General features: G+C 35.7%; 1 protein-coding gene across 1 annotated transcript in view; it reads left to right on the top strand.

The window, feature by feature from the left end:
• Nucleotides 1-25,639, top strand: part of LOC131844786 (uncharacterized protein CG3556) — a 126,429-nt gene that overhangs the window by 38,236 nt on the left and 62,554 nt on the right. Inside the window, exon 2 of the mRNA XM_059193754.1 lies at nt 5,973-6,013. The gene's annotated coding sequence lies outside the window, so the exon portion shown is untranslated. The remainder of the gene's footprint in view (nt 1-5,972; nt 6,014-25,639) is intronic.

Genomic DNA, 25,639 nt, shown 5'->3' with positions numbered 1-25,639 from the left:
ACGGTAATGGAACAGAGCATGTCTAAGTAGAGCTTATGCTACTTAAATATGTTTTATTTATTGCGGTAACGTAACATACATTATAATAAATATACACACAGCCATATATATATACACACACGCACACATGCACACACACACACGCAAACACACACGCGCACACGCTCACACATACACACTCACACACATAGGCCCACCCCTCTCAATGGTATTCCGTCATTCTCTTTTCACAACCATGTACTCTCTACCTTATTCATTTACCTATTATTTTTTTAGTTTTTTTTTTATATCTCTAAACATTGTATAATTATAATTTATGTTATGTAGTATAAGCATCATAATTTAACTTATATCACATTTCGGTTGGGGGCCTGGTGATCTGTATTACAGGTTTTGCCTATTTCAGACACCAGCTCCTCACAGCAAATCGATTCAAATAATAAATTTAAGTATTTTACTATAAAGAACTACATGTATTACTTACTTTTACTACATGTATTGTTGCCATCATGTTTGTGAGAAGAAATAAATAAATTATATTATATTTATAATATGTAAAATATGAATATACTTATTTATAATAAATACATACATAATATGCATAGAAAACACCCAGACCCATACTACAATCATATTCAAATGTATCGTGAGAGAATGCAAACCCACGTGAGTAAGCCGTTGTGCCATTACCGGTAGACCACTGAGACCGCATTTTGTATTTTAGAGTTTATTCTGCAATTTTATACATTCTATAGAATGTATAAAATTCTATACATATACAATTCTATACAATCCAAACGATATTATAATGTAGAAATAGAAATAATCTTTATTCAAATAAATTTAATATAAGCACATTTTTTGTTATTCTACCACTCATTTGGAACGCAGATTCATCACAAGAAGAATTAGCAAGAAACTTGTGTGTTGCTCTTTTAAATAAATGTTATTGTAAGTACATTTACATTAACAAGGATTAGGCATGCGACAATCGACATAGAAACCGCTACGCACTTAATCCTTGTTCAATCAGATGACATTGTCAACGCGTTACAATACAGGTTAGATATTTCGACAAAATCATTATTATCATTTATAAATTCTTTAGAGAACTAGGTATAATATTTTATTCTTAATCATCTTATATATTTGTGCTTCATACCCTTACCCGGCTCTTAGGAATTAATTGCTCTCTACTGTGAAGTTAACGGGACATTTTTATATTTATTTTGATTCACAGGAGATTATCAATTAGTAACGACTTAAGTGTTATCTTTTGTCTCCAGCGGCTCAATTTTCACTTCTAGCTTTTGATGATACGAGATTTTAATTAAATTCAAATAAAACGCTCCATGAAACTACAAGCTATTCTGAGAAATAAGTGCCATTAAAAAGATAATTTGAAAGCCCCGACATAGTTTGTGAAATCACGTTTTCAACTAGAAAATGAGTTAATAGTCTTCTAACGCTGGAATAAACTTACTAATATTATAAATTTGAAAGTTGGATTTTAGAATGGATGGATGCATGGATGGATGTATGGATGGATGCATGGATGGATGCATGAATGGATGTTTGGTACTTACTCACACAAAAACTAATCAACAAACACTAATCAACGGATTTTGATGAAACTTTACACTAATATAGCTTACACAGCAAAACTATATATAGGGTATAAATTTCACGCGAATGAAACCGCGGGCACAGCTAGTTATTGATTAAAGTGCAGCTAAGTACCACCTCCATTACTTCAGTTTTCAAACAAAAAAAAAACCAAAATCGATACGTCCGTTTAGGCGCTATGATGCCAAACAAATACAGACTTTTTTGTAGGAGATTAAAACTATTTAATAAAACTTACAATTTTGTATGAATTATTAATATATTTAGTGCTGGAGTCAACTAGCAAAAGTTTTTTATTTTGTATTATTTTACGAAATTGTACTATTCAAATGTATATTTCATATATTACAGATGAGAATTATCATAAAACTTTTTTCTACGGGAACCAATGTTTATATTTCTTTTTTTGTTTGAAAGCTACTGCTTCTCGTATGTTCTTATATAAATTTGATTAAGATAAGACCAGTCATTTTTTAATCATCCTTAATAATAGTTTTATATTTATATTTCTTTTATATTTTATATTTCTTTCTATATTTTCAATTTGCCAAAAAATACAACCAAAATTTAATTATTTAATAATTAAACCAAAATTTTATTTATTTATTTACCAAATTTGTATTACGATGGCCTCGGTGGTCTAGCGGTGTCACACTGCCTTACTTCCAATGGTCGCGGGGTCGATTCCTCGCTCGGCACAAACATTTGTATTCATGAGTATGATTGTTTGTATCGGTCTGGGTGTTTTCTATGTATAATATGAATGTAGTTACGAAAAAAAAACTATATATGTATTTGTATGAGTTATCTAGTGTCCATAGCACATACTTTAACTAGCTTAACTTGGATCTAGATGGCGCTTTATAAATTGTCCTGAGATAAAAAAAAATGTAGTAGAGAGACACGCACTATAAAAGTTTACAATGCAATTTAACCATAGGTTTAAAAAAAATAGACTTTGTACACTACTACATTACATTTTGCAGGAATAGTAAGAATATTTCATTTTACTGTTCAACTATTCTTGTTTATTTTGGACGGTACTTTGTTAGCACTGAAATACATTCTCCTTTGTTTCAATTTCAGCCATATGGGACCTTGTAGCTGTAGAATTGAATTAATTGTTAGTTACTTAACAGCGAGCCATACAAAATAGAAATAGTGTTTTCCAGATAATTATGAGTATTTCAGAAAATTAGTAACTGCATATTTTTAGTACTCGTAGTATTGAAGGTCTCGGTGGTCAGATCAAATACATACATATATTTTTTTCGTAAATACATTCATAAACAAATTCATCAGATGTCATATAAGATAGTAAAAATTAAAGTACATACGTCAAAGCTACGTAAAAATTGTGTAATTGAACCAACCATTGTGGAAGGTTATCTGTAACATCTGGGATTCCCTAGCACAAATGTTACGGCCTATAAATTAGTGTCATTGTGTAAAAATTAAAAAATATATTATTATTATTCATATTATACATGGAAATTGGAAATGCGACCATCGGACGTAAAGCGGTGTGCTGAACCGCTACACCACCGAGGTCGTCAAACACTTAAATATATTTCTATCTGTAAATACATACATAATAACATCCAGACCGACACAAACAATTATACCCTACGCTAGGGGGGGAAAGGGGATTATTAGTAATGTGGAATGATGATCTCATTGCTAGCAATATACCATGTCAGGTTGACCTCCACGCGGTTCCCCCTGGAAACCATCATCTTCCACTGGTGCCCCGCCAGCGTAAACCGTTAGCGCAGGCGGGTGCACCATTCCATAATCACCTATATAAAAAAACCCTACGCTAGGAACTAACATGCGACCATAGGGAGTAAGACGGTGCGGTAAGCTAACCGCTAGACCATCAAGGCCGTTATATTATTGTTTACCTATGTTGTAACTAACATACATTCGTATATCTCTGTATATACAGACGTGCTCTCGCCGTGAATGCATGCCGCCGCATAATTCACACGGTATCATATACTTTCGCCATTGCTTCAAAAATTTTTAGCACAAAGCAGCTTTGTTTGTTAGCTGACTTTAGTAGCTACTTTGTTTACGATATTAATATTTTAATATTCTTTTATAGTAGTGTAGTAATAATAGACAAATAGAATAAATGAAATCCTAAATTCAATTCAAATAATCCCGTCAATTTAGGAAATAAACTATTATCTTAGGTAGTAGTAGTAGGATATTTCTTCCATGATTAAATATTCTACATTTGTTATCAAAATTGTATTAATTAATTGATTTTTTTTTCTTTCCTTCTTAATTTTTTTCATTTTATGTATTCAAAATTGTACATCGATCTTTTTTCTTTCCTTTATAATTTTTTTCTTTTTATATATGGCAAATGAGCTGACGGGCTTCATGATGTCTAAATTGTAAATAGCACTACGGACATCACGTTATCATGTGACACCCGTGATACCACTCATGCTTTGTAATTTCAGTGGACTAGGATGTCATGACTCTCATTCTGTAATTTTGCCTAATCTGCATCCTGAACTAAACGAAAGCTTGTCGGCTGTAATAGATGAAATAGAAGTTTACTTCTTACAATCTACGTCTAATAGATATACGTAATAGATATACGACGTAGATCATAAGAAGTTATATATATTATAATAATAATAATCGAAGTTATTAATATATTATTTATATTAAGTAGTACGTTTATATTTTTGTATTATACATTTATTTACACTTTACGTTATTAAACGATACGAAGTCACGATACGTATTAATCATATATTTTATAACATTTGACTTTTAAAAACAGACATTTGCACAATTTTAACAGACAAAATCTCACGGATACAGCTGAATAAGTCCTAGAATTATGTACATTTGTCAACAAGCACGCGAAATGTTTATATTTCCAACAAAAAAATAGATTTCTGGTCTCCACGAGCGCGGGAAAGATTCATGTCTACTATCAACATATCTTGCATTCCGCTATATAATACTGTGAACACAAACAACAGTTTATTTAACACATTATTTATTTATATATGTTGTCTAAGTCCGTTCTTATAATACAATCTATCTTGATATCAAATTTCATTAGTATCTGTTGAGCAATATAGCCCTAGCTACACACAAAAGCACACATACACAGTTTCGCATTTATTTATTTTATTTATTTCTTTACATCATGTGATCATAATAAGCGAGCTTTACAGTTTCCCAATAGGCCTTTAGAAAGATTGCATACATAATTACAAGAAAAGCAATCTTAATTTTACATACTACCTATATAATCTACTGCTATCCTATGAAATTCCAACAAATTATAAAGAAATATACCTAGATCTGGATATCGATTAACTGCACCGTTGAATAGACGCAATGCATGGAACATCAAACAATTATTGGGCACTCTTATGGATACTGACACCAATATATATCTTTTGGAGTTTCTTCACCATGAGTATATGTTTTGACTCATGTGGGTTCACCCAAAGGTCCTGAACTCCTGAATGCATGTATGATATGATCATATGCACCAGTGATATGATCTTTATAATATTAGTAGTTGTCACATGTCGATTCATTTACCTTTTTTTTTCAGTTAATACTCATACACAGCGTTGTCTTTCAAAGGGACTATGATGTCTTAATAATAATAATAATCTCAGGACAATTCACACAGCGCCCTCTAGACCCAAGTTAAGCTAGCTAAAGCTTGTGTTATGGGTACTAGATAACTGATACATATACATAGGTTTTTTTTTTAAATACATACATATTATACATAGAAGACACCCAGACCGATACAAACAATCATACTCATGAATACAAATGTTTGTGCCGTGCGAGGAATCGAACCCGCGACCATCGGTTGTCTCTTATCCTGTAGTTTCATTGTCTTATTTCATCCTACAACCGAAACAGTATATCGACTAAAATAAGTAAACTGAGATACTCACGTAGAAGACCCAACAATGCGACTCGTCTAACCAAACTAATCTTACGACAATTAGTTAGAATCCAACCGATCCACCAAATCGTTACTTAACTAACCAGTATGGTTATGAATTCGTCAGAATACAACAGATCGACCCGATAGATCGGACTGACAAATCGGGTCGTGTGAATATACGCTTTTAATATTCATCCTTTCATACTCGAATTTAGCTGACAATAATAAAATTATGTTATCTATGATAAAACGAAGTCACTGCATTATCACAAAAGTCGTAACCGTGTCAATATTTCGTCACAAGGAAACTTACATTCAATTTTCTCATTGCACGAATTCCATCCTTATATTGTTTCTATAAGAGCTACATTTCAATATATTCTTTTCATTTTTTTTCCAGGTGATCAACAGTATTAACCTGTCAAGGGAGAGAAACGTTCTGTAAGTATTTCCTTCCTTAGCAGTGTTGCCGTTTATTATTATACTTTATCTCGTCGACCGAACCGCGAACTTTGCCACACAAAAGCAGAGTAAAATACCTGGGATATTAATTTTGGAAGTGTAATTTACGACAGAATATATTATGGGATGCCTCTTAAGAAAGAATTAAAATTGCATGGAGCCGCTCTTGAATATTGGAGAGGTGAGGTGTTCGCTCCTTAAAACCCAATCTTATATTAAATAGGCTTTCAAAAGAGCAATATATTTGGAAATAAAGCGGAGGAATTCGTAGAAGACTCGATGATTTCACGGTATAACCTAAATCCTCTATGTTCAAATTTGTGTGCTGTTATAAATAGGTTCAAATATTTGAAGTAATCGTAGCACTTATGTGGTATATAAGGTCTAACCAAAATGCCTTTACCGCTCAATAATTTCGACGAGTAAATTATTAAATTAAATAAATAATTAACGCTGAGTATTAGATCATAAGGATTGTTATAATACGGGCATTTTGTTTTTTTGTTTAAATATTGTTTAGTTTTAGACTTTTACTAAATCGTTTGCGTTGGTATTTGGCAGTTATATTAGCCGTAGAGTACCTTGCTAAAATGTAAAATGTCTTTCGGTTAAAACAGCAGTGAAATTCCAGGGTATGGAGGTATACCATATTCGACTTCAGGAATAACAAACCAATAGCGGTACCATCAGCGTCAAATGATGACTACATGTGTATAGGCGACTGTTACCACCTATCATCACGTGGACTGTCAGGTTATTTACCATTCCAATTATATAAAATACGTTTTTTATTTATTACCTACTTATCTACACCTGTGTGTGCTGTCATTGTCTTTTTTTTACTTAATAAAAATAGTCGAATTTTGACTACTGAGTGACTACTAGAGTCTCCCAGTAGACAAAATTCGACCATAATTAATTTAACATTCAGTAAGACTATAGACAAGAAACAAACTATATGTATTAATCTATTCTCAGTTGATCTCTCTCATTTGATCAAGAGACTATAACAATAAACAAAACATCTCGTATATGCGGAGGTATGAAAAATATGCGTATATGAATACGCATATTTTTCAAAAATTTATAATGATATTCTTGGCACATTGAAGATGAATAAAATCACATTATTAAGAGAAATACGAGAAAGGTTTTATTATAGAATTTTATATACCGTATCATACCATACCATTTTATATACCGGACTCTTCTAAGTATCGTCTGGAGATATCCTAATTTATCATTATTATTTTTTTCTTTTGCAAATTATTTGTGTACAATTTTTAAACAATAATATTTTACAGACCATTGCTATGGCACATGATCTTATAATGTTATGTTTTTGAGCAAATAAAATTATTATTATTACGATAATTTCCAGCTGCAAAATAAATTGTTACCTAACCAAAATTTGGGCGGGTAAAAATAGCAGCACATTAGTTATCCCGATACTAGTAACACGCGAACGATGATAAATGTTGCCACCTGGAAATTACCCACCTACGTGGAAAATGCACTTCAAGATGGCGGTTATGAAGATTTATGTATGGTACGTTGGAATATTACAGTTATGGATGCCGCCGGCGACGGCGACAGGCCTTTTAAATAACAGCTCTTCTAGGTTATATGGAAATTATTAGAAAATTACCTCGGTGATTTACTTTGCTGGGAACTAGGCGATAAACTGATATGATCTTACGCAATGGATTTTTATATATATAAATATAATCATACAACGTACACAAATCCTCGGAACAGTGAGGTCGCTCCGTGAAGTTTGTGAATACAACAGCGGGCTCTGCGTTCCTGGGAGGAGCTTCGCTTGATACTTTGGTAGTCTCGGCTCTACACGCTTAACTACTACGGTCCAAATGAGAGTCTAAATGCGGAAAACAGAGTTCAACAAACAATACAAGGAGTTTACGCTTGCAGGGCACCAGTGGAGGATGATAAGTGTGCATGAGGTCAGGTCAATTAGCCCATCGTGACAATTTCACCTGGAATTTATCACGATGGTTTCCAGGGGGAACCGCGTGGAGGTCAATCAGCCAGGGTACATTGCTGGTAATGTTGGTAATGATGATGGTATTTTGGGGGAACTGCTTGGAGGTTAACCTGACATGGTACATATTAACTATGGGATGAAAGGGAAAGGGGTTTGTTACTAATGTGGACTCTTGACCCCATTACCAGCAATGTACCATGTCAGATTGACCTCCACGCGGTTCCCCCTGGGAACCATCGTGATAAATTCCAGGTGAAATTGTCACGATCGGCTAACTGAACCGTCCTCACGTTCATAATTATCCACTAGTTAGATTACATTAAATTTGATATATGACATCATAAAATTTAGGATCTCTACCACTCGCTTGTCACAGAATGTCACACTATGTTTACCCCCCCTTAATGTGTCACGTTATTTATGAATAGCCCCTAATGAATTATCATTATCTATACATGTAAATAAAATTGGAGTGTCGGTTTGTAATATTGAAATAACCGTTTTTTACTACATGCATATGAATATAAATACGGTACATATACCAAAATAAAAAATTGTTTGTTAACGGGACTTTTTTTGGCTACATTTATTTCAGAAAATTCTTTATTTTAAAAAAATAAAGTTACATTCCACGCGGATGAAGTCTCGGGAACAGCTAGTCAATGAATAAAAATGCGCATACTCAAAAGACCGAATTTCCTAAAAGCCTAATTATAATTAATTGAAAACGTATGTTTCAGAATTTCAATTATATACCTATATTATATAAATGACCTTTTCAATGATATTCCGATATTTATTGGAGTTACTAAAATATTAACAAAAGTAAATTACTTTAGAGACATATTCCGGCTTTGTCCGAATTGAAGAATGAAAGAAGAAATTTCCAGTGGGTACCGCGTAAATTTCACTCTGAGCTAGCAATATGGTCAATGCCCCATTATTAACAATCCCTTTCGATCCCCCGTCCCCCCTCCGATCGACGTCCGTCCCCCCTCGAGTCAATCTCCCGTCCAATTCAAACGGAATTACGATAGCCTGAGCCGAGATTCGAACCGCTAACGATGCCCTCAGAATAAAGTCGTGTCCGTCAGGTGGAAGTGGATGGTGATGATGGAGTGCCATCTGCACTCGCTCCCTATCGTCCGGTGCCGCTGTAAAGGCCAGCTGCGACCAACAGTATTAGAGAAGTCAAAAAAGAAACTCCTTCAATTAACACTAAACTTATCTACAATTTGTTATTTAACATATCACCAACACAAAATTATTTTAATATTAACCACAGTATGTGAAACAAATATGAACTGAATTACCAGTGGGCTAATTGCTCTAATTAATATTTGAGTAAACCAAAAAGATAATATTTAGATACCTCTACGAAATCTCATGGTAATTAGTCCAACTTAATTGATATGTATTACCCTACACACATGCACAACGTAAATCAAATATGATAAAGTATTACTATACAATACCCTTGTGGTTATATGCTCTGGAAAGTTAAAAACTTTACAGGAAACATACTAGGATTTGCTTAGTATAATCCGCCGATTTGAATAGTCGTCTCGAGCTGAGACCGTCGTATAAAAGGACTAGTACTTTTAAATCATACAGAGATTATATCATACAGAGCAAAGGAAATCTTTTTGTAATTCGTGTAAAGTGCAATTCTAAATCACCACGGTCTCTACATATGACGTTTTTATTCTCAATAGGAACACTGCATATATATATGTAGATACAATATACCTATATATACATCTGTATTTGCAGTCTGTCTGTGGCGATTAATAGCTAATGGAATTACTATTGTTTCACAACGAAATGCAGAGCGCTCTGCAAATAGGACTTTAAATTTGACAACCATTTTGTGTGGGCAATTTGTTTGATTGCCTCTTCATTATACCTATGTAATGTATATGCTTTCCTGGTACCACACCCATGTTATTCTCTTCTGGTATTAGGCCGCCCCCATAGTTTTTTTAGCACAAAATGAGCAAAATGAGCACTCGAATTAAATAAAAACAAATTAAAATAAATTAACAAATTGTTGTACACACAGGATAATTAAAAAATAATTGTTGGGATACTTATATTACAAAATGGAGGTCCTGAAACCATGTTATATACAATACACATAACAATACACTAATTCACACACACATTTCCATAAAAAACTTATTCCTTTTAAGGAAATCTGGAGAAAAGTTTAATCATAAAATTTGAGCTCATTAGTCAAAAAAATGTTTGAATATCTGTCAGAAATAAATTATTGCCTCTTTCTACTTTTTGGTACCCCGTTGACTTTAGATCAGAGTATTATTTGTCTATTTCCTAAGGCATCTCAAACTACTAAGAATGACTGACGTCATTCGTCCTATCATTCATATTAAATTTTCTCATTCAATTATCGATTGATCAATCGTTTATTCTTCCAAATTAATTCGAATTTGCATAGCTTTCTTTGTCGTAAATTTACTTACTATATTATATTTTAAGGTTGCCTGGAAGAAATCGCTTTTCAGCGATAGGGCGCCCATTGTCGCTTCTTTCCTTTTTAATATGATACGTTTATATATATTTATATATTAATAGCGTATATAAATGTGTTCTTGTATTCTGTGAGGATAAAGAATTTTCATTTCACTTCATTTCATTTAATCTTTTAAAAAAAGTACTTTTACTTACGTAATATTTTTTCAATTTAAATTATATTACAACAATTTGCCAGGTACATTAGTACCAGGGGATCATAGCCGTACAAAAGTACTAGACTGAACTCATTAGCATTGCCACCACAGAATAAATTTTGGAGAGCCCCCGAGAGTTGCCGACTACCGGCACTAATATCCAACGGTGGAGTTAATCTATTCTTTCCGTTCCATGCTTTCCGAATAAAACAGACGAATTTATTAAATTTTAAACGTAGCTTGTTTGTGTTACAAATTTTAAATTGAAAGCGATTATAATTTTAATCTATTAAATATTACAATAGCTATTACGAACGTATACTAAGTACTGTAGTATACTTTACAGAGTTTCCGCCAAAATACATTATATACATACTTATATTATACCATATTTAAAAATGTAATGCCTATAAAACGTACTTACCGAGTTTTATATTTACATAGTCCTTCCTATATTCAATTATGATTTACTAGTATAAAACCCGTTAGTCTGATGTGTAAGCTATATTACTGTAGTTTCATAAAAATTCGTTCAGTACTTACAATCCATCCATACATACAAATTTTCGAATTTATACGAATAGTAAGATAAAAATGTCACAAACAGAACCATGCTTTGCGCCATGTGGTCAATCTATCTTCATCCCATGTCTCTTAAAAGGTAGGCAGAGAGATCCGCGTAACATTATATATTATATTATAACATATATATAAAAGGATAGGTAGAAAAAAACCGAATGTAGGAGAACAAATTTTATTAGAAAATTTCTAGTAAAATTTGTAACTACTTGTCTTGGGTTCTGTTATCTTATCTATCTCTCTAATCTATCTATCTAACTTTAAGTATAGGCTCCATTTAACAAATAGTGGTTATGGTGTTATGTTTCGACCTGGTGACTCTGGCAACAACAAGCATACGACCCATATGATTGTAAATTGTTATCGTAGCCTATGGACGGCTACGATAACAATTTACAATCATATGGGCCGTATGCTTGTTTGCCACGATCGTGGTATAAAAAAACAACACTAACTTGCTTTGTGAACAATTCCATAGATCGATACTTAACAAAAACGAGATTTAAACGTAAAAAATTACGAAAAGTTAAAGACAAATAGAGATATTAAGAATACTAGTTAATTAAATATTACTAAGATGTCAAAGCACTTACTGTCGTTGGTATCTGATTTTGACGGCTGAAGATGGTCGGAGGAAATTGCTTGCCCGTTAACTGGCTTACGGTACTAATTTTTAAAGAATGCCAACACGGACTGAACTACGAATATGAACTCTATTGACGTATTTCTAAAAACGGGCAATATCTTCATGAAAAGGTTCAAATTAAGTTCAGATACAACTGTTTTTTCATCACTCAGGGTTGATTAAAAAACTACACTACCCCACATATATATTATTCATGGTCTCTGTGATGTAGCGGTTTAGCACAACGCTTTACATGTTATGATCTCGGGTTCGATTCCTCGATCGGTACAATTATTTGGATTCATGAGTAGGTTTGTTTGTCAGGGTGTTTCAGGGTATATTTTGTGTGTATTTACAAAAAATGTATCTAAGTACATCTATCAGTTGTCTAATACTTATAAGACAAGCTCTGTTTAACTTAGAACTAGATAGAGCCGTGCGAATTTTCCATGGATTTTATTATTCTATCAAACGCCACTGCAATCGGTACACAATTAAAATAAGTGTAATTCCTATATATAGGTTACAAAAACAATCATCAAAATCAATTCGCATAGCATAGATTTTGGTAATCCTTACACCAAACAATAGGGTTTGCAAGCTTTATACCAATTGTGACTCTTTTTGTTTATTGTTGTTTTATTAAGAATCTTCTTCTTTCTGCAGTAAAAGGACATCGCTGTCAAAAATCTCTAACAATTTATGTTTCTAAAAATGTTGATAATTTATAAACTAAATCTACTACAAATTTCTATAAACAAACTATGATTACACTAATACAATTTCTATGTCTATGGTCAAAGGCGCCGTCAAATGAGCAGCAAGATTAGGTTAGGATTAGGCTACGCTATCAGAGCGAATGTCCTCTAGAGACCAATGAATTTAATCAGATGCTAATAGGGACCAAAATATCCGAGACCTCCCCAGATTTATACACAAAGAAAGTTGATACCCTCATTTCCCTTGTTAGAACTTTCTCCGATATGAGCGTACGATCAAAATACATATTTTTTATGCTAAAATTCTTAAAGTGAAACAATCTTTTGACGTATCAAAGCAATCGCCTGCTTTGTGTATGCAAATGTTCATCCCTCACTTAAAAGGCGTGCCGGGCGTCAAACAATGTGAGCCCACTTGGACGTCGAAACGGCCATCTTTTTATACGTAACCCTATGCCGTATTATATAATAAAATTGCTAACAATTCTCAAATATAGCAAATTATAATCCAGTTTTGTGAGATTTGGTACTTATACATAATAAGACTAGACTAGATGACCTGCTCAAGTACGTTTGAGTTACACTTACTTGACATTTATCATTATACTTCGCCCAATTCATATAATATATTTTTAAATTATAGCCTATGTGTTATTCTGATGTATAAGCTATGTTACTGTAAAGTTTCATCAAAATCCATTCAGTAGTTTTTGCGTGAAAGAGTAACAAACATCCATACATACTCACAAACTTTCACGTTTATAATATTAGTAACAGTTAGTTAGAATAATATTTACCAGAGTAGACTTGGTACAGTCGTCTACATGGATATCTTTGTAACACCTATTTCATCTGCTAAGTAACTTTATTTGTTAGGTGTTTTTCGTTTGGAGGGTGAAGTATAGCAACCAAATTATAGGGTGCGGAAGAATGACGTAGTACGTAATAACAACTCATGAAGTACTATGAGCGCAATATAATAATCTGATATCCGCTTATTTGCTATTCGAAATACATAAAAAACTTCAGACATTACGAGCTAAGTAATACGATTCACAATTCCTAATTCCAAACTTAAAAAAGTACCGCCTTACCTCCGATGGTTGCGGGTTCGATTCCTCGCACTGTGCAAACACTTGTATTCATGAGTGTTTTCTATATATAATATGTATGTATTTACGAAAAAATATATCTATATATTTGTATCAGTTGTCTAGCAACCATAACAAGCTCTGCTTACCATAAGACTAGATGGCGTTGTGTTAATTGTCCAGGGTTTAATTTAACGTTCATAAGCGGCTACATGAATAAATGTTTATTTTTTTTTTTTTGATGTTGCAAATATATTCATTTTAACATTTCTCAAATCGGAATTGTTAGCAACTGTGTTATTAAGTCACTGGAAACCGTCAGTGTGTCATCGGCTTATTGTTCCCGCCAACGTCATAAATCAAGGCGTCAAATCCGCGCGGCCGATCGTTTAAACGAAAATGGATTAGTACGCCATCTTTTTTCCAAATTCATCCGTTATTTTTAATGAAATTTATACAAATGATTAATTGCTGTTTCATTTAATATTGAAACAATTGATGCAGTATGAATGAAGTAACCCATACCTAGACAGATAGATAATTCATTTATTGCTAACATAACACAACAAATTACAAATAATACACAAAACAAAAAATAAAATATAAAGTCGGCAATAGGAGCTGCCTCAACTGTTGCTGATATAAGTGCAACTTCAATGAGGTGCACCTATACAGCGCTGATTTTCAGGCAGCCGCCATTACTCATTAAAAAACATACTAACGTGCGGGTTTATTCAATTAACAGTCACTATAAGTGTATAGTTAAATATCATAAATTTATGATATTTAAGACAAAAACAAGAATAGACAAGGCATATGTTACGATAGGACTGTATTAAAGCTGGTTTAAAATGTGACACGTTCCTAGGTGAGGTCAAATAAGTGTAATAAGCTCTCTAACAAAAATGTAAACAATGAATGTGGCATGAGAAAACAAACGGTATACAAAAACAGAACGTCAAAATATAAAATTCAAATATATATAAAAAACATATACACTTATAGAACTGAAGGATAGAGATATAGAACCAGATATATTATGCTTTTCAGAGACATTCTTGAAAATAGGTCATGAAAACTATTTAAAAATTAATGGGTATCAACTTGCTGCTACTTTTTCTCGGGATAGCTGTAGAGGTGGAGTTTGTATTTTGACAAAAATGGGTTGGGAGTCAAAGGAACTTCCATTCATTCAAAATCATGCTATGTCTAGGTTGTTTGAATGTTGTGGTATTGAGGTTACAGATTTAAATGTAGTCATAATTTGCTTATATAGGACACCGACATCGGATGCTAATTTTTTTCTTAAAAAACTTGACTGTTTATTGCTAGAATTACAGGATAAATGTGGGAAAAAGAAGATCATTCTAACCGGTGATTTTAATATTAATACACTAAACCCGGGGAAAACTACTGATTACCTATATGACGTAGCTAATAGCCATAATCTAAAAATACATATAAATGTAGCTACTAGAGGTTCTTCATGTATTGACCACATATTGAGTAACATTAAGAATGCCAATGTATTAGTGTTATCTCTTCATTTATCTGATCATGATACTGCTCAGTTACTTAATTTCCCTATTAATATTACATGTCAACAGCAAAAAGAGTATTTTATTTATAAAAGAGATTACAGTATTGAAAATATTACCAAATTTAGGAACTATATAAAAAAATTAACGTTTTCAGATGTATTGGAATCTAGGAATATTAATGTAGCATACAACAATTTTTACGAAATATTTACACTAATATACAAACTTTGCTTCCCAATAAATAAAATTAAAATAAATAGGAAGATATCTAAACCAAAATGGATGACAGAGGGTCTAAAATTAAGTTGTAAGAAAAAAAGAGAACTCCGTTTCAAATATTACAAAAATAAAACACCACACGGTAAAAATATATACAGACAATATTCAAAAATATATAGACAATGTATATTTAGAGCACAAAAAAATTACAATATTAGATTAATTGCCAATAGTAAAAATATGTGTAAAGCTTCTTGGCAGGTAATAAAAGACGAAACGTCTAATACAAAAAACAATGACATAAATAGTATTAAATATAATGACGAAAATATAATTGACCCTAAACAAATAGCGAATGCATTTAATAATTACTTTATTGACATAACTTCCATGCCCTCAGTTAACACTTCATATAATTGCAAGATACGAACCGTAAATGACACGGGTAACTCATTATTTCTGAAACCGTTAACTGTTAATGAGGTTATTAATGAAACAATGGCATTGAAAAACACAAATTCAGAGGGGTTTGACGAAATATCAACAAAAATTATAAAATCATGCATAATGGAATTGGCTCCAGTTTTAACATTTCTAATCAACTTATCTTTTGAATGTGGATACTATCCTGATCTTTTAAAACTATCAATAGTAAAACCACTTTATAAAAAGGGCGCTAAAAGTGATATAGCCAACTATAGACCTATATCCCTGATTTCAGTACTATCAAAGTTATTTGAAAAATGTATGCTCAATCGTTTCATTGATTACTGTTCTAAGTATAATATTATCAATAATGATCAATATGGATTTCAAAGGAATAAATCTACTACTCTAGCTATCTTATCTATTATAAATGAGGTGTTACAAAATATCGATAGAAAAAAACGTGCTACCGCTTTATTCTTTGACTTAACTAAAGCATTCGATTTTGTATCGCATCATATTTTATTGAAAAAATTGGAAGCCATAGGTATTAGAGGCCCAGCTTTACAATGGTTCACCTCATACTTGCAAGATCGCAAACAATGTGTAGTTATTGAAAAAATTAATAAAAATAACACCCTAGAATCATATCAATCCGACTACAGATACAATAAGTCAGGTGTTCCGCAGGGAACAGTACTAGGACCAATACTATTTTTAATTTATATTAACGATATACCTTTAATTACCCGACATAAATGTGTTTTATTTGCGGATGATATTTCTATGATTGTGACATGTGATAAAAATATTGACAATAATGAATATGAAACGGATATTAATAATGCGGTTAAATGTATAATAAATTGGCTTGACATTAATAATCTAAAAATTAATTTATTAAAAACCAATTATATAGAATTTTGTAAGAAAAATACTGTACAAAAATTAAATATTGCACACGACAACGTAAGTATCGAGGAGGTTATGGATGTAAACTTTCTTGGAGTTATTATAGACAAAAACCTTAATTGGAAACTTCATATTGATAAAGTATGTAACAAAGTTAACAAATTCGTTTATGTTTTGAAAAAATTAAAGAATATAACAAATCAAAATACCGCTCTAACAGTTTACCACGCTTATGTAGCATCCGTTTTAAGGTACAGCATCATTGTCTGGGGTAACAGTGGGCATTTAAACAGAGCTTTCATTGCACAAAAAAAATGTCTGAGGGCAATATGCGGCACCACCCCGCGTACGTCTTGTAGGCCATTATTTATCAAACTTAGTGTATTAACGGTACCTTCAATGTATATATTGGAAGTCTGTAATCATGTTAAACGGCATCAAGAACTTTTTACGAAAGCCAAGGACATATATCCACGTAACACTCGTAATGCAGAGAGGTTAGTTTTAGACATTATCCCAAGAACATCACTGTACCAAAATAATAGCACTGCTATGTTTATTAAAATTTATAATAAAGTTCCTGATACTATCAAACAATGTAATATAAGACTTTTTAGGGCAACGTTACAGGAGTGGCTAATTGTAAAAAACTTCTACAGTATAAGGGATTATTTGACATACGAACTCTGACCTCATGTAATTATAGTTTTAATAATATTGATTGACATTAGTGGAATACTGTGACATTTATTATTTTATTGTGGTACCTATTATAATGTTTTAATTAAATTTAATGACATATTGTAATTATGATATCATTTTCAATATTTGCATACCTCTACGGGGTGCTGCATGTCGTGTACTTATACCTATTATATTGTAAGATCAAAATTACCATGTAGCAGGCAAATAAATAAATTATTATTATTTCCACCGTTTCACAATATAAATATCGGTTGTTATATAGTGATACAAGGACGGGCTTATATCACCAAGTCACATGTTCACACAATTGAATTTTTAAATATTGTTTACTGGGCTGTTTAAAAATTTTCTAACTATTGAACACGTATCTAATATAGTGGATTTCTGTAGTTCAATGTAGCTAAATTTCCTTAATTGCAGTTGATGTAATGACGAATGCAATGTTTTTGGGATCACTCCAGTGGATGATAAAATAATAGGGATAATTACAACGGAAGTTTGGTGCCACATGTCTTTAATTTCTTCTGACAGAGGTAAGTATTTTTGTATTTTCTCGTTGTGTTTTTGTTTCAGGTTTTCAGTATTTGGGATGGATATATCTAAGAGGTAAGTTGTTTTTAGATTCTTATATATAAGTGTTATATCAGGTCTATTAGAAATTATTGATTTGTCGGTGATAATATCACGGTTCCAGTACAGCTTAGTGTCTTCATTTTCAAGAACTGCGGTAGGTGTATATTTATAATATGGTGTTTTGGTTGTTATAAGTTTGTTTTTGAGTGCAAGTTCCTGATGAATTAATTTTGCAACGTTGTCATGCCTCTGTACGTACTCTTTATTAGCCAATACGGGACAACCTCCTGTTATATGATTTATTGTTTCTGACCAATTATTACATAATCTACATTTATCACTCTGAGCAGTATTATCTTTAATTATATATTTTGCATAGTTACGTGTGTTTATTATCTGATCTTGTATAGCGATCATGAAACCTTCTGTCTCTGGGTATATATTTCCTCGTGTGAGCCATGTATTCGATGCATCCTTATCAATATGGGGTTGATCTAGCTGACAGGGATATTTTCCATGGAGTTGTTTCCTTTTCCAGTTTTCTATTTTCTGTTCTGGTGTTATGATTTTATCTAAGGGTTTAAACTGATCGTTATTAAGTTGTAGTGCAGTTCCAGATGTCGACATAGATATGATTGCCTTATGCAACTTACTGGTGTTGGAATGTTGTTGGAAGTATGTACGTAGATTTTCAACTTGGGAGTAATGTAAATTTTTGATGTCTATAATCCCTCGGCCACCCATTTTTCGGATTAATGTAAAACGTTCGACCGAAGAGTGTATATGATGTTGGTTATGTTTACGTGATACAGATCTTGTAACTGTGTTAATAGCATCAAGATCCGTATCTGTCCAATTAATTATACCAAATGAATAGGTAAGTACTGGTATTGCATAAGTATTTATGGCCTTTGTTTTATTTCTGGCTGAGAGAAGAGTTCTAAATATTTCGCAGAGACGTTGCTTATATTTCAATATTAAATCAGATTTTACTTGTGTGTGATCTATAGTAGTATGTTGTACATAGCCCAGATATTTATACGTCTCTTTATAATTCATACTGTCTATTATTTCCTGTAGTGACTGTACATAATGTGGTTGTGTCTGTTTATAGTGTCCTTTAACAATTGAATTTATTTTGCATTTTTCAGTACCAAACCTCATTTTAATATCCGTACTAAATAATTCTGTTAATTTGAGAAGATAATCTAATTGTTGTCTATTGGTTGCATATAGTTTTATGTCATCCATATATAATAAATGCGTGATTTTAGTTTTTATTTCCCGGCTTATAGTATATCCATATCCTGTGTTATTTAATATCCTAGATAAGGGATTTATTGCGAGGCAAAACCAGAGTGGGCTCAACGAGTCACCCTGAAAAATACCTCGAGCTATTTTAATTGGAGTAGATTTAATAGTTGAATTTTTTGTAGCTATTTGCAAAATGGTGTTCCATGTGGTCATTGTATATTTCAAAAAGTTTATTATTTGGTCATCAATTTTGTATAATTTTAATATGTATATAAGGCAGGAATGTGGGACACTATCATAGGCCTTCTGGTAATCAATATAAGCGTAGTGTAGATTTCTATGTTTTTGTTTTACTTGAAAATGGATTTCGGTGTCAATTATCAGTTGTTCTTTACAGCCTCTTGAACCTTTACAGGAACCCTTCTGTTCCTCGTGTATAATATTGTTGTGTGTTATATGCCGTCCTATTTTATGTGCGATAATAGATGTTAACAATTTATAGATCGTAGCTAAACATGTAATTGGTCTGTATTTCGACGGATTTAAATGATCTGTATCTTTCGGTTTAAGATATGTTATACCTTGCGTGAGAAACAATGGTGTATTTTCCGGTTCTTTAATTAATCTATCGAATATATTAGCAAGAGTTTGGTGTGTAGATGGTAAGTATTTTAACCAATAATTATGTACTTTATCTGGGCCTGGTGCTTTCCAGTTTAAGGTTCTGTCAATAGCAAGTTTAACATCTTCCAGATTAATCGTAACATTAGGCATTGGTTCCAAGCCTCCTACTTCATTTTCCTCTATAGACATCCAGGGTGTATGTTCATTATGTTGTACAGGGTTTGACCAGATATTTTCCCAGAAACCTTGTATTTTGGCAATTTCAGGTCCTTGTGTAACAAATTGGTCTTTATTTAAATGTCTGTAAAATAGTTTTTGATTAGTTTCAAATAAATTGTTTTGTTGTTTTCGTAAATTACTCTTTTGATATCTGCGTAAACGTTTTGCCATTGCCTGCAGCTTTTGTTTCTTTTCGTCAAGATCATCCACTATACTATCTTTATTTTTTCCCAGACGATTAATTTTCTTTTGCTTTTTGACAGTCAGATTTCCTCGAAGGTATTGTGTAAGTTGTCCTATCTCTTTTCTAAGCCTATTGATTTTATATTCCAATCTTCTTTGCCATGGTGGTTTTTTGTGCTTCTTGGTTTCTGTGATTGATTCTGAATTTTCCGTATTTATTTTGTTTCGAGTATTGTGTATTAAGGAAGTAGTAAAAGCCGCACTATATATTATCAGTTGTAATTCTTCAAGTGTGTTAACAAGGTTTTCTTTTAAAAAATCTTTTATTATGTAATTTAATGTTTTAACTGTTTGGGTCATATTAGGGTTGGTTTGTAGCCTTGGTAAACTAGGTCTCAATGTAGGGTCGGTGCCTCTATATTTTATTAATGTTTCATTAAATATATCTTCTATTTTAGTATAATTAACTGTACTTGTGTTAGTTTCAGTGCTAGATTGTGGTTCAATATGTTGACTATTTATAGATGTGTCAGCGTTCTCTGGTATATTGTTGTATTGTTGAGGCGTTAGTGTATTTGTTTCCAATGAAGTGTCCGGGTTGATCGATTCTTCTTCCATACCTATATTGGCTTCGTGTTCCGTGTTTAAATGGTCTCCAGCTTGCAGTTTTATGTTTTGTCTTTCTATTGGCGGTATTCTATTGTTTCTATGTATTACTCGTATTTGATCAGCTAGTCTTTGTTGTGTTAAGTGATTTAGCTCTGGATAAATTTCGGTGAATTTTTTATGCAATACTGTTCTGTATCCTGTTAGATTATTTTCCAGATCAGTGACTATATAATAGCAACGGAGCAATTGTCGGTTGATCTCATCTGTCCATCTCATCCGTTGTCTACTTCGGCCAGCCTGAGTGGTTGCAGGTAGAATTTCCTGCAAAACACTTCTGGCTGGGGGTGACGTGCTGATAGTGTCACTTTCAGTCCTACTTGACTGTATAGTCTCGGCGGTAGTATTTTGTGTGACCGACGCCCGCCGGAGTAACGAACGGCCTCTGGCTCGCATACTGCCACGTCTAGCGCCAGCTCCAGACGTGCCCTGGCGATCACCCCCAGGCAGCGACTCTATACTTGAACTATTATCAATCTCCATCATAAATGGGTTACCAGAGCCATGTTAGCCGTGCCAGTAAATTGATTATATCACGTGTCCGTCCCCCTCGTGAATCAGATCTTCGATTCGGACGTATGGTTGGACTTTAGGGGACTAGGACTTATTATTATTATTATTATTTTTTTTTCTTTTTTCCAAAAATTCTCATCTCCCCTCTTAAGGAGAGGAGATGGCAACATACCCCCGGCAGAAGCACAGTCGGCCGGAGTTCAGGGCCCCAGGGAGAGAAACCGGCGTACAATGCGGGCAGAATCTAACAGCACCGCTTTCTGCATCTTTCCCGGGAGTGAACCGCCCCGGAATCCCAACCGTCTGAGATGTTGTTCCAGACTGGTTGGGATAAGACCGTTCACCGACATAACGATTGGGATGATTTCGGTGGACATCACCCCCCACATTTCGGTCACCTCGTGAGCCAGGTCGAGATACTTTCTCTTTTTCTCAGTTTCGGCTTTCACGAGGTTCTCGTCGTGCGGTATGGTGATGTCCACCAAAAACACCCTCGAAAGTGCCCGATCCATCACCACGATATCAGGTTTGTTCGCAAGAACGGTCCTGTCCGTGATGATGGATCGGTCCCAGTAGAGCTTGACGCTGTCGCTTTCGAGGACCGGCTGGGGCTCGTACTTATAGTACGGCAACCTCTCATTCGTGAGGCCGTATTTCAGAGCTAGTTCTTGATGGAGTATTTTGGCTACCTGGTTGTGTCTGTGCAAGTACTCAGTGTTGGCAAGAGCTGAACAACCCGAAAGCACATGTCTGAGTGACTCTCCGGGATGGCGACATGCCCGACAGATGTCCTCAGTGCCATCCTTCAGAATGTGCTTTCGGTAATTGTTCGTCTTAACCACCTGATCCTGTATTGCACAGACAAAACCCTCGGTCTCTCCGAAGAGATCACCGAACTGTAGCCAGTGCACGGAGGTCTTCGTGTTGACGTACGGCCCGTGAAGGGCTTTGAAGAACCTTCCGTGCAACTCCTTCTCTTTCCATACGGCCTCCCGCCGAGAGGTACCCAGGACTTCGGGTTTTCGCCAGTCCTCTTTAGCCAGAGAAAGAGGGGTGAATCCTTTGTCACATTCTATGACCTCTCTATGCAAACCCTCGTCTCTTTTCTTCAGAAAATATGTCCTGAGACTGTCAATCTCGCGGTTGTGCATGGTCTTAACGCTTAACAAGCCTCGACCACCAGCCTTCCGCGGGATGTACAGCCTCATGACTGACGATTTCGGGTGATGCATTCTATGGAGGGTCATAGTTGTGCGGACTTTTCGATCCAGGGCTTCGAGTTCGGTTTGAGACCATCTGAGCACGCCAAAAGTGTAAAGGAGTACGGGTATGACCCAGCCGTTATATGCTCGGATCTTATTGGCACCCGACAAGGAACTTTTCAGTACTCTTGTAAGGCGCGCAAAAAATTCCTCACGGACTGACTGTTTCATATCCGTCTCCCTCACACCGATGTTTTGTGACATGCCCAGATACCGGTATGTTTCAGCCTCGGAGAGGGTTTTGATGTTGGAGGGATCTGTAACGATCCCTTCAGTTTGATTGACCCGTCCCCTCTGCACATGGAGAACCGCGCACTTGTCTATTCCGAGTGCCATCCTAACAGAGCTGCTATAATCGTTTACAATATTTAACAGCTCCGTCAGGCGTTCGACACTCGGAGCTAGTAGTTTCAAGTCATCCATGTACAGAAGGTGAGGCACTCGTGTACCTCCTCTCCGATACTGAAATCCAGTCCCCGAATTCTCCAGTAAAGTACTGAGAGGATTCAGGGACAGGCAAAACCAAAGTGGACTCAAACAATCGCCCTGGAATATTCCCCTCTTAATCTCAATCCGGTCAGCGGTATCCGTTAATCGCTCGCCCTGGATAGACAGGATCGTCGTCCATTGCCCCATGCATGTCTCCAAGAACACCCGAACCGTACCGTCGATCTTGTACAGCTCGAGTATCCTCCGAAGCCATGAGTGGGGCACGGAATCGAACGCCTTTTTATAGTCTATCCAAGCAGCGGAGAAATTCCGACGGTTCCGCTTAACCACTTGGCCAGCGACAGCATCAATGAGGAGAAGCTCCTTCGATCCGCGGCTACCGCCCCTGCATCCGTTCTGAGCGCTAGATAGGATCTTATTTTCGTACACATGACGAGAGATCTTAGCGCTCAGAACAGATGTTAACGTCTTATATATTGTCGTAAGACAAGTTATGGGGCGATATTTAGATGGATCCGCGGTATCGTCCGTCTTAGGAGCTAAATGAGTGATCCCGGTTGTAAGGAAGTTCGGGAGCGCCCTGTTTTCGAGGGCACTCTGGAATTGCACGGCTAAGGTTGCATGGCTGGCCGAGAACGCCTTTAACCAGTAGTGTTGCAATCCGTCGATTCCCGGACTTTTCCAGTTCGGAGCCCGACGGATCGCAGCAACCACGTCCTCCTGCGTAATGGCAATGACGTTCATCGGTGTTATTCGAGCACATGCTTCCTCAACACCGTGCATCCATGCGCCCTCCTCATGTTCCACAGGTTCAGACCACAGCTGTCGCCAGAAGGCGACGAAATTGGCTGTCTCGGGTCTTTGTCCTGTGGGCTGTAGTTTTGGGCGCTCCAAGTTTCTATAAAACTTCCGTTGATCACTCGTAAAGAGACGATTCTGTTGATACCTCTCGACCCTCTCAGAGTACCGTCGGAGTCGCTTCCCCCATGCAGCGACCTTTTGCTTCAGGTCATCTATACGCTCCGTAAGTTTTTGTCCGAAGTCCGGCTGGAACAGACGTACACCTGTCCCAGCAAAGGCCTTTTTTACGGAGCGCATAATTCTCGGGCGTGTATTGCCCTCCCTGAAGCAGAGCAGTCTGCCAATGAGGACCCTGGCCTGGGTGATCCGTCGCTCAATCCTTCTTTTCCAGGCTGGTTTCGCATTATCCCTTTGGATATTACGTCCAGCCCGGGGCATTTTTGCGCCGGTATATCGGCATACTGCCAACGCAGCGCCAAACAGGATTGAACTCGTCTCTCCCAGGTCACCGCTGCCCTCAAGGTATTGAGGCAGCAGTCCATTTGCGGCCTCAATGGCATCCCGCGTCGCCACATTTGGATGTATCCGGGGCAGCTTCGGTCTCTCTTCGAGGGGAGTTCCTCGGATCTCTAGAATCGCCCCTTCTAGTATGCTCCTCATATTCTCTATATCCTGGGAAGTTGTTCCGTCCGCATCCGCTTCTGAAGGCCTTTCGGCAACCATCTCTACGTTAGGTAGCACGTCTGAGATGGGTTGCTCCATGGTCGTGGGGTCTGCTTCTGGAACAACTTCACTTCGCAATCGTTCGAGTTCGGTCGCGCTAAACATACCAGAGCGCTGTATGTACCGAACTCTATCGGCTAGGTTCTGTTCCGAGACGATTAGCTCCGGTAAAAGACGCAGAAACTCGCGGTGCATTACTGCCCTGTATCCTGTTCTGCCTGTTTCTGTCCCTGTAGCCCTGTAGAACGCTCGCATGAGGTCTTCGTTCATGGCTCTCGACCATCTCATGCGACGTGTACCACCAGTGGCGGGCGCCGATTGCTGGGCCTGTGACGGCCCTGCCGGTGCCAAGCCAGCTGATGTCGATGGCAAGGGGTCGGACCGGCCAGGTGGTGGGGCCGGTCGGCTGGCTTGCATTCTGTCACGCCTACCGCCAGTTGTAGACGTGCCCCGGCGGCCCCCGGGCAGCGACCCTATTTCGTTCTCTTTATTTTTACTCGCCATCTTTATAATTGCTATGGCCCCTTTGGCCGCATAGGTTTTATATTTACGCGTGACCGCCTTTCACGTGAGCTAGATGGTCAGCTCGGACGCGGGGTTGGACTTTGAAAGGCTTGATTATTATTATTATTATTATTATTATTATTATTATAAAAACTATCAAAAAGGTTAGCTCGGTTTATTCTTACTAGTGGTCGCCCAGTGCATTGTACAATGTTCTCATACAGCCAGATGGAGACAAATTCCGAGGAGCTCTGTCACCAAGGAGGATAACGAATACAATCCACTGATGCCATCATGACAGCTATGACCACTCTTTCCAAA

Source organism: Achroia grisella, unplaced genomic scaffold, assembly GCF_030625045.1.
Source record: "Achroia grisella isolate CSIRO2021 unplaced genomic scaffold, CSIRO_AGI_Agris_v1 utg109, whole genome shotgun sequence".
NCBI lineage: Eukaryota > Metazoa > Arthropoda > Insecta > Lepidoptera > Pyralidae > Achroia > Achroia grisella.
This window is presented reverse-complemented; position numbering and strand designations above follow the sequence as displayed.